Raw genomic sequence first — 12,155 nt, 5'->3', positions numbered from 1 at the left:
CTTACCTTAAAATGTAATTGTTGCTTTTCTGAAATAGGAAAACCTCGATTACCTATGCGGTTGACAAATACAACTTCCAGAAGACGCATCGAAATCCTTGCCGGGACGCATCCTACCTCATGAGCTGTTTCCATCTTGGAAAACTACTCCAATATTGACTATGGTCTTGTTGTTTTTCCTGTCAATTTGTCATTTTAAATCTCTTTTTCGCTTACTTGGCGACCTGTTTTAATGTCCTCAAGAATGGGTCTTCAACAGGCTTTCAAATCTGCCTCAAATTAAAGCATTAGATCGCAGGTTCATCACGGTGTGCGGCTGTTTTCTCAATCCGAAGGCTTTCTGCCTACGAAGGTTGAATTTTATATTATATTAATAATTGTTAATATTCTGAAATAAGACTGTCTTGATGACGTATACCGCCTACAATGCAACCTCGGGAGACTTCAGCTAGCGGCTAGCGTGAATGTAGTCTGAAAGCGTGAAAGGCGGAGCTTGAATTTCAGGAATGTCCCTTATCGGCAAATGTATTTCAAAGATGGAGGCACAACATGGATTCAGCCCGTCGAGCGACTCACCCGTATATATTTTAAATAGCAGATTCTACACTTACGAGAATACTTTGATTAGTGGGTGGAAGTAATTACACATGAATGAGCACATACTTTTAAAAGAAAACATGGGTTTTTGTTTAGAATTAACTTTAAAAAAACTACACAGTGATGCTTTAAGATTTTATAAGCAGAGAAAAAAATATAGATAGGAAGGCATTTTGTGAAACTTTTGTGAAAAATCACAAAAAATACTGGCAAAAAAAAGGCTGGTGGGGAATGAGTTACATTTACATTTAGTCATTTAGCAGATGTTTTTGTCCAAAGCGACTTACAAGTGAGGTAAACAATAGGAGCAATTATAGCAACCCAAGAACAGCAATACATAAGTGCACTGGAAATAGTCTCATCAAGTCTAACACACTATACATAGTCATGGGTTAGTTTTTTATGTAAGAACTCTAAACAATATGTTACATAATGCAGCTTTAACCCAAATGAACAGATATAGATTTTAAATGTACAACAAAAATACACACAGCTATGCTTGTCTCGACAAACGATTAAGTAGGCCTAGTAATTGGGTAAAGATGAGCCTATTCAAAAAAGCACATTCTTATATTCAATTCTTTATATTTTCATTCCACTTTTTTGTAATACCATAATTATTAAAGCCTGAAATAGTAAGTGAATTTCACTTTGCAGGGCACTTGCAGCTGATTACACCTCCAGACAAATGTTTACAGAGCTCATAGAAAGCTTTTAGGAAATTTGCAACAAGTCATGAAAGCTGTTTTCATTTCCACACAGTTTGCATGTCTTTGATTTGACTATATGCAAAGAGTACTAGTCAAGTTACCTACTCCCAACTTTTTGTTTATACCTGTTAAATTGCAACATTTTTGCATTTGTCCAATGTTAATTTTTTTTAGCTTCATGATCAGATGACAGAACACTTTTATGGGGTACCAATTTCTGTAATCAGCACAGGTATGGACCTCACTTATATGTGTATTTTTGCATTTATACCTGATTTGATTTGTAAAAGACTCAAAATGACAGCTGGAGGTGCTGGGGAAAGTCTTTCTGGAGATCCAGTGACATGTTATATACATACAGTGGGGGTGTGAGGAGGGAGGAGACTGAAATCCAAGCAGTCAAAGTGATGGATTGGATTGATTGAAGACTAAAGAAGAGAATAAATAGAGAGACTTCATATCATAACTCCACACAGGTATGTTATCATCATCATAATAACAGCATAATAAGATACTCAAAGTGTTACAGAAGATCAATGCTGAATATCTCTTATATTCTCTCGTTGTGTTTAATGATCTTTAGTCAGCCAGAGATGAGGAAACTCATTCATCTGATTTTACTTTCTGGTAAGTACAGCAGCTGAAACACGTGATGATGGGAATCAGGGGTTCAATTGGGATTTGTTATGTGGGGGGGGTGCTTTCGAGTGGTACATACTGTATGCAAAGTTTATAAAATCTTGTCAATTGACCAACTGATTGAAATTGCAAGGCTCCATATTTATTTAGATTTATTTTCATGAATGAAAACATTTTAAAAGCATAGGCTTTTGCTTGTCAAATCATGTGGCAACAAACGAGTACACTAAGAAGCAATTTCTCAGACAGGGTTTAAATTAATCTCGGTGTTAGTTATATTAGGACATTTAAGTAGTTTTTTACAAACAAAGCTTACAAAAAACAACACTGGTTTGCTTAATGTCAGTCACACGCACCGTACTTACGGTCGGTACTTACACATGGCACAGAGCAGAGTAAGACCTTTAGCCTATATGTGCCAGGGCTTATCCCCAGACGGCGCCGACCCAAGTTAACATTGTAGATACTCATTTTAAACACAGTGGTGAGGCCAGAAATTTTAAACTGAGCGGACCTCGGTAAAATACGATGGACCGCAACACTCTTAAATGACATAATTTTACAATATAGTACTGGTTGAAAGGTGCTCTAAGTGAATTCATGCGTTTTAGACCATAAAACAATTTTTGTTACATACAGCAAACATCTCCTCACTATCTGCTTGCTGCCTGACTGCTGATCAAACTATAAAAAAGGCGTTCTCTGTTTACAGCCCAGGCTTAACAAACGGCAATAACAACACAGTGGCCAAACCTACCAACACGAAGGATAACAAAGTGTTCCAGCCAATAAACGACAAGAAGGATTTGGGGGTGAGGGTTGGGCGCGTTCATGAAAGCACGGAAGGGAGGGGGAGGTGTTAGCTAATGCATAGTTTGTTTGAAAACAGTTTAAACATCAACAAAAAGTTACACAGATTCGATCAGAGTGCCTTAAATGGATTGCATTACGTTTATTGAGTCATGAAACAAATCATTTTTGGATCAGCAAAAAAGGGAAATAAGGAAAATAAATTAGAACAAATCAAGAAATTATAAGAAAATTAAAAAGAATAAAGTTAAAGTCTAAGAGGAGTATTTAGGAACAGAAATATAAATCAAATAAAACACAGACTTCTTCATTCTATAAATTAAATATAATTCATCTTTGTAAAGGTACAGAAGTGATTTTCCTTATGTTTTTGTTGTTGTTTGATCAACAACAAACAAGTTGCAGTTTTCCCTAATAAATCTGCTTATAAGACCGAATAAGCATGGCTCAATATTAGGGATGTGCCCGAAGCCGAATACGTTATTTGGAAGGGCACGGATAATAGCTTTGTTATGTCCGTATGTCGTCTGGTTGTATTTTCCCTCCGTCTCTCTCTCTCTCTCTCTCTCTCTCTCTCTCTCTCTCTCTTAATGTTTCCCAGACGCTGCCATTGGCTAACATCCCTGTCAGTTTCCACCCCTGCCGCTGATGTCACTACCCGGTCCACCAACCCACAAAGACTCCGCCCAATAAAAGAGCGCAACAGACCGGCCGCTCTAGACCTCAGTCTCATTTGTTACACAACATTTACATTACGCTTTGTTTATCGTTAATCCCCGTGTGTACGTTACTTTGTTTATCTGTTTACATGTCAATCCCTTTTGTATGTTTGGAGAGGAGTGAACAGGTAAGATTGTCACGTGACGTACATTTGCAACACGTAGGTTATTTTGGTATTTACTGTATTAGTACACTAGGTACAGTAAGGAGCGAGTGCCACCAACTGTATGTTTTTCCCCGACTTTTTGGTTAGAGAGTGTAGCTTAGATAGGGCGTCTTGGACGCTGAAGATATTTTGTTTTCTCTCTTTATTTTGGGTTTAGGCAGTTTAGAAGGTTAAACGTGAGTTAGATTTGTTTGGTTTTGTTTATTTCTTTTATTTAGCACCGCTCGCGTTCCTTCTCTCCTCCCCTCCCCTGGTGTTTGTTTGTTTGTTATAAAATACTGTAAATAGTTTGTAAATATTAATATATAACACCAGCACTTTGTACACAATCACTCACTGTATAAATAAAACACTTGTTTTTGCACTGCACCTTTGTCTCTTGAGTTTGCCTGACACCCTCAATTATAATTGTTTTTAATAAATAGTGTTACAAATACCCCTGCAACATCTTTATTGTAACATTATTTGGGGGCTCGTCCGGGATATCAATAATATTTCCTGGAATTATTAAAAATTATTATATTTTGTGTGTGTCAGTGCATCGTTGTTAGGCCAGTGTGGTGTTGTTTGGTGGTAGGTTTAGGTGGTGCGGTGCGTTTTGTGTATTTGGTTCACCCGTTAAATAAGGCAGAGATGGCAACATTTAGTTTACAAGATTTTATTCAGAATCCGACAATTGAGCAGTTTGAACAGTGTAGAAAGAAGGATTTGATTATTTTGGCAGAACATTTTCAGATTCCCATTGTAAAGCAAGCTAGTAAGGAAAATATTAGGATTACGGTATACAGTAAGCTGGTAGAGTTGAATATTTTGCCTGTGATGGATGGTGTAGAGGCGGTTGAGACCGTAGGCCTCCCCTGTGCGGGCGCGCAGCCTCTTGCTACGGCGAGCGAACAGGACGAGGTGCAGAGCGAGACGACCGAAAGCGAATAACGCATTCATCCGAATAACAGAGAAAATATTCGGCCAGACATAATCACGTGTTTACTGGAACAGCTCTAAATTATAAACCCCTTAAAGCACGAATAATGTGAATGTGAAGTGAATGAGTGCAATCTATAAAATGACATGAATGACATTTTCGGTGCAACCCTTATTTAGAAACGCGAGTTGTTTTGGAATTAATTTAAAATCTTAAAAACGCTGTTAATATCAAACTTCTTTAAACCCAGCTGTAAAAAATGACCCTTTTAGTTTTTTTTTTCGTTTTATCTAATTACACAAGACCAAAAAAGCTTGATAAAATGCTGCACTCTGATAATAAAATATTCGTTAATAACTACGTGTCTCTGACTCCGGTAGATAAAATTACTTGTAGTCCAAGCAAGCTTTATTGTCAATCTTGGTGAATATAAAATAAATAAGTAAATAGCTAAAATATGAAAATAACATTTTAAAAGCAAAATTTAAACTGAAGATTACTATGACTTGAATTGGAATTAACATAAAAATAAAGTAAGCAAATAACAACTGAAACATTTGAATTAAATCTTTCTAATTACCTTATTGTTTAAAATCATGTTGCTTGTTTTGAACTAAGTCAAAACTGCACCACGTTATTTGAAATACTGTTATTTGAAATTTTAAACGAATATCTAATTATTTTTTTATTTAGATGAAGATTAATGAGAGTTTTTTTAAACAATTTGTTATGTTCGCGCAAATGCTATATGGACATAGATAATAATGAGCTCAGCAAGTTTGTTGTAATGCTTATTATGCTTTCGTAAATTCTTGTCAAAACAGATGTTTTTGAACTATTCTGTGCATATACTGCGCCACCTGGGTGTCTCTGCGTTGCATTTCGGATCTGTCAGTCAGCGCGAGTTTGTCGATCTTAATAACTTTTTAACATAAATCAGTTCCCGAACTTTATCTCCCTTAATAACTCTTTAAACATCAAGCAAGTCCTGCATTTATTTTTTCAAATTCCTGCATGTTTTTAAACCGAAACCAAGATGTCAGACATGTGGATGTATGAGTAGTATTAGGTTATATTTCACTCAGAAAACTTACAAATAACGATCATTTTAGATGTTTAATTATTTGAATCGCTAGACGAGGGATTAATGTAGGCTACTAATTTTTTTCTGAAAACATTGCACTCATTTAGAAAGAATGGGTCTCATGGAACTGTGCTGACAAGCACAATACACTTTTAAAGGTGATATAGCCTACAGTTTTGTCAGTGTGCTCTTAAGTTTGTTATTTTAATGCTACAATACAAAGATGCATAGCACATAGCTGCACAAGCTGGATGAGGCTTTAAAAGTGAGATGTTTGCTTTCTATGCGTATTAGTAACAAGAATCAAGTTTTTTGTCTTTTTGATTAAAATTTTGTATTATTATGATTATTAATAGATATTTACAGTTATTTAAGTTATAATTATAATAAAAAGCAAAAATGCATTTAAAATGCCATTTTCGTGTAATATGACGAACTTCCGGTTTAAGACCCGCCCACTTCCGGTTCCATCCGAATACAAATACAAATAATTTTGAGACTGTTACAGATACAAACACTGACTCCGCTGCACACCCCTACTTAATATATTGACACACACATCTGATTTCTTTCTGAACTGTTTGTGTTCACTTTAAGACATAACTGACTGTTTTATAAGAATACTTGCCACGACTGTGGTATTTCGAGATCATTTTGTGCCTATCTTTGTTTGCATGCTTTTTGAAACGTCTTAAGAGTGTGCGTCCATTTAAGTATGTGTGTGCATCTATGGCAGTGGCGGATGCAGAACGTGACATATGGGTGGGCATGGATTAAGTCCGGGTGGGCCTGAATCTATGGGTGTCACTTTTGAATAAGAAACTATAACAAGTCTATAAAATTCGTCAAAACTTCAGAACACTCATTTAAACAGCATACACACACACCCGAACTGCACGTCACATTTTTGACATTATTGATCCTTTAAATTGTAATGCAACGTGACATTAATTAAGCCTTTTTGGTAAAAAGCCTACAAAAAAGAACCTGCACACAGTGACAAGAAATATAAATGAACCCCAAAAAACCTTATACTTTTTTAAATAGCCTATTAAAGTGTTTAAATAAATACGGTTACTAAATGCTTAAAATGAAGCTTCTAACATCATATTCTCTTCATGCAAATCACAAAAAATATATTTTCGTTCTCACATATTTAAGTTAACTTACTAAATAAATAAAGAAAAAGGGAATTGCTAGAATAATGTTAGACTCTGAGGTTAAACGAAATGACAAATAAATAAACATTTAATTCACTTTTTGATGAGCACAAGAGCAAGCCTACTCGTGAAGAGCGGAGCCGAGGAGTGCGCATATCAGACGTGAACGAAAGGAATAATGGATTTAATGCTTTCACTTCATTTCCTGACAGTTTCACTTGTTAGTGAGGATATTAATGGCTAACAAGATGACGCCGAATTACATACAACATAATTACCTAACTAAATCTGAGAGAATGCAAACACATTACAATATTTTTTCCTCCGCCCGACAGGCAGGGCACATACATTTTTTTTAGCCCGACAGGAATTCGCCATAGCCCCGGGACTTCGGGGTAGCAATTTTGCGAGTCCTGCATAGGTTTGTTTTGTTGAAAGACTTTCTTTAAAGTGAATTTCGTTTTGTATAAATTGTATCTTAATATAAATCAATGTTTAATCAAACAATTGCCTCGATTTAATAAATAAGAAGCCAACCAAGAACGTCTGGCCCGCCCATAGCTCCGCGCTGTTTACTGGGCACAGTAAACAGCTCACTTTAACATCTTCTTGCGCTCAAATTGTTTAAAATTGCTTAAATGTTAACATTTGCAAGGTTTAGAAACTTTATTCAATAGGCTTTATTCCCAGGTCAGGCACACCTGAATTAATCAGTTTGGCCAATAATGGCAAACAGGAAACACCCTTACGAAAATTAACCGTGGTTTTATTGTTGTAAAAGTGTAGTAACCATGGTTTTTTGGTGAATTGATTACTATGAGCAAAACCATGGTTTTACTACACTAACCATGGCTTTTTGGTTTTAACTGTAGTAAAACCATGGTTAATTTTCGTAAAGTTCAGGAAGTAGTGCAGCTGGGCATAAAGCCTATTTAAACTGTTAATATTTTCTGAAGGATGTTTATTTAAGTGATTATTATTAAAGAGGTTATTATAATTTATGTGTGATTTCTTCTACTTTTCCACAAAAATATTTTGTGTCTCTTCTGGCTGGGTGGGCCAGCGATCAATTTGAGTGGGCCAGTGCCACCCTGGCCCTTAAGTAGCCTCACCACTGCTTTATAAGTTAAAAATGAATGACTTGTGTGTTCATCTTCATTTAATTGACTTTAATATCATTGTTAAAATGGTTTATTTTTGTTTCAACAGTTCTTGTTTCCATTCCGGGTAGTTTTGAAGGTAATCTCCTATTGATAGTTGACACACAAATCAGGCGTATCTTAATTTGAACTGAGTCCATCATTGTGTTTAGTCATTTAAAAAAAAAACTTTCACTGAGAGTTTAATTAATATTTTAGTGAATACTGATGTAAAACTTTATAATATGGTTAAAAATAATTCATGATTTATATCATCTGTACAATTGCTCATCTGTATGTTAAAGATTTTAAATATATTTAGAAGAACTTCATACCTTGTTTATGATAAATTCATATTAAACTTCTGTCATGAATATCATTAAGTTTGTCATTAAGTATCAGACTCCAACCAGAACATAAGTCTTTCAGAAGTTATTAGTAATTTATCACAGATGTGTTTATATCTCCACACTGACTCTGACTGTTTAACTGTCTTTGATGATTTCTTTTCTAGAGAATTTAGCACGTAGAGGAACGGTTACACAGTCATCCACATATTCCACCTTTGTTGCTCAAAACGCAATAGATGGTGTAAGATATGGATCAGGTGAAGCTGCATACTGCTCTGTTACTGGAAATGAATTGAATCCATGGTGGATGTTGGATCTCTTGGATTATTATGGGATTAGTACAGTTATCATCACTGCTAGATCAGACGGTTCTGCTTATCAAACCAATGGAGCAGAGATTCGTATCGGAAACTCCACTGAAAACAATGGAAACAACAATCCCATGTAAAGTTATTCATGACATCAGTTTATAGATATCATTTTAAACACTTCTAGAGATTAACTGATTATCTCTCATTCTAGATGTGCTGTAACTTCAGGTTTTCAACTTGGTCAAACTATCAGTTACTCGTGTGGTGTAATGGTGGGACGTTATATAAATGTGGTCATGACTGGACTTTCATCTAATCTCGCTCTCTGTGAGGTTGAGGTATATGAAACAGGTAAGATCTGATACCCAATTAGAAAGGACTGGGAAATTACATTTAATGACTAGAGGTCATTAACATCAAAAGCTTGATGACGCTGTAGTAGTAGCTTTAAATGATGGGATGTGTCATCTTCATCTCCACTGCTGATTGGAATCAGTCAGACAGGACTCAAACCATGTTCATGAATGACGGAATGAAAAAATGGTTTTAAAACAATTACGTTATAACTAGGACTGTGAAAATAAATTGTGCAAGTGCGCGTTTTCTCAATGAATGAATTTTAATGAATTACGGTGAAATGCCGCCACATCCAATATATCAAATATTTTGAATGATTGTGTTTGAGGAGTGTTGCTTTTTTAAATGCACATTATAAACGACTCAAACTCTCAGTGATTTTAGATTGATAAGGACTTACTAATGATCACAGAACCGTAGTACACGCACAAGCTGTGCATGAAACACAGAATCAGAGCCTTGCGATTCAATTTCAGACAGGTATTTTTAATGGGGAATACGATGCATTGATGCACAGCCCTAGTTATAACGTAAGATAACAGAGTAGCTTGATAGAAACAACAACATATTGGCATGCTAGACACTTCAAACACTGCTGCTTGTTTTAATAAGATGCAATTTTTGCCATGAGGTGTGTTGCAGACATCAAACATCAAAGTATCACAAGAGTGACTCGACAGTATTGCTTTTGAATCACTGTCACGATACATTGATGAGCTCCAAAATGACTGATTAATTGTCTTTAATTTTATTTTGTAGAGAATGTGGCTCCCAGAGGAACAGTTATACAGTCATCCACATATTACACCCATGTAGCTCAATATGCCATAGATGGTAAAAAATATGGACCAGGTGAAGCTGCATACTGCTCTATTACAGAAACGCAAAGTGACCCATGGTGGAGGTTGGATCTTCAGTATAAATATGAGATTAGTACAGTAATCATCACTGCTAGATCAGATTGTTGTCTTTGGCAAACCAATGGAGCAGAGATTCGGATTGGAAACTCAACTAAAAACAATGGGAACAACAATCCCAGGTAACGTTACCAAAAATATTTAATATAAACACGATCACTGGTATTGATATGAATGGGGGAGTATGCAATAGTCAAAATGGTTGCTCTGGTCCCGCCTCCCAGTAAAAAGAGCCAATCGTCAATCAGAATCCTCTGGGAGAAGAACATTGACTATGCGTTGTTTGCCTTTTTCTTAATAAAACTTCCTTTGACATCACTCATTAAATCATTTTAACATACATATTCAGTGTTCAACAATGTATTCGAGATTAATTGATTGATTTTGTCTTTCTTTAGATGTGCTGTAACTTCAGGTTTTCAAGCTGGTCAAACTCTCAGTTACTCATGTAATGGGATGGAGGGACGCTATGTAAATGTGGTCATGACTGGACTTACATCTTATCTCACTCTTTGTGAAGTGCAAGTCTATGGGAAACGTAATTTCTAAAACCAAATTTTTATCTTTTTGTAGAGCTGGGAAATTTGAGATCATCAACCTCAGCTTTGTGTGTTTTTTTAAACACTCTAAAAAAGTGTTAATTTTTTTTTACACATTTTTGTGTTATTCTGTTTCACCTTTTTTTTACCGCTTATGAGTTTGAACCCCTGGTTTAAATAAATAATGGTGATAAGTTGTGTTAAAAGTAACACAAAATATAATAACAATACTTATTTGGTGCATTTAGTGCATGGTACCTCAAATTACAATGTGTTATTTTTAACACAACTGATTTTAGAGTTTATTCCATGTCTTTTTAATCCTGACTACGAAGACATATAGTTTATTAGATTACTCGCTGATTTATCAATAATGAAAACACATTCCAATACCAGTGGTTTTATAGATTATCATTTGCACATGTAGTAAACTTTATACATTTGAGAGAATATTGAAAACCGCAAACTATAAAAAATTATTTGCTGCCTTAAAGGAACAATATGTAGGATTGTGGCCAAAACTGGTACTGCAATTACACAACTGGTGGCCAATACACAAAATGACAACATAAACATCAGTTGAGGGCTGCAACTCCACTCAGGGCCATTTTATGATTCATTGATATAAATTTCTTACATACTGTTCCTTTAAGTATTTAAGTTTAAACAACTTGGATTAACAAGTTATTTACAGGTTTTTTATTTACTATATGAGTTGCTATAACTTTAAAATATAACTGAAATATGTCGGTTTCATTATTTACGTTGTAGCAACTCATCTGTAGTCGAGATAAAAACAGTAAGTTAAAATGACTTGAATAACTTGAAAAATTAAGACAGCAAAGTGTGTTTTACAGTACAGTGCGCTAACAAGATATTTCAGGGTATTAATAGCATTTATTTTTTATTTCACCTGTAAATGTTTACCTGTGTTGGACAGTCTGAATTTATGTTACTCTTCAAATTGCGCAGATTGAAATTGAGAATTGAAATAACGGCCAATGGAAACCGTATTTTCAATTCACAATGTCAATTTGTGCAATTTAAGGGGTAATGGAAATGCAGCTAGTGGCTCCTGATCATGACCACATCATCAACCAAAGGCCATCCTTACTTTACATGTTTAGTTCAGGCTGCACAATTGAAGTAATGGCGACCTCTGTAGGATAAAATGTGTATTACATGTTGATAATTTTCAGAAACACAATGAGCTTTTTGCCAAGTAAAGTCTGTTTGTAGTGTGTTTTTGTTTGTATATGATTGTTGTGTTTTTTGTTTCAGGTCATTATAAAAAAGGATTTTTTAGGCTGAAATTTCTCTCCAGTGTTGATGCAGCGGCTCTGAGCGACAAAATCCTCTCTCAGGTTAGAAAAAGAGTTTGAAGTTCAAAAAATAAATGTGTTATTAAAGAGAGAAGTGATATCACATAATGTTGTATTTATGTATTGATGAATTTTAGCTGCAGTCTGTTCTGTCATTATACATCTCTGATTTCAAACTGTCCTGGACACAACTCCCTTATAAAGCAAAAGTCAAACAAGAAAACACAGGCAAGTATAAAATTAAATCAATTATTTAGAGTTTGTCACAGCTGTACATTAAATCGCAAGTCTACAAAACCTTAGTTTCAGCAGCAACAACATAAACAAACAGCTTTTGTGACTGATAGTTCAGTGGATATAAAATGTAGCCCATGATTTACTCATCTTTTGAGATATTTTGTCATCTTTCAGTT

This window comes from Misgurnus anguillicaudatus, chromosome 21 (genome assembly GCF_027580225.2).
Source record: "Misgurnus anguillicaudatus chromosome 21, ASM2758022v2, whole genome shotgun sequence".
Classification (NCBI taxonomy): domain Eukaryota; kingdom Metazoa; phylum Chordata; class Actinopteri; order Cypriniformes; family Cobitidae; genus Misgurnus; species Misgurnus anguillicaudatus.
This window is presented reverse-complemented; position numbering follows the sequence as displayed.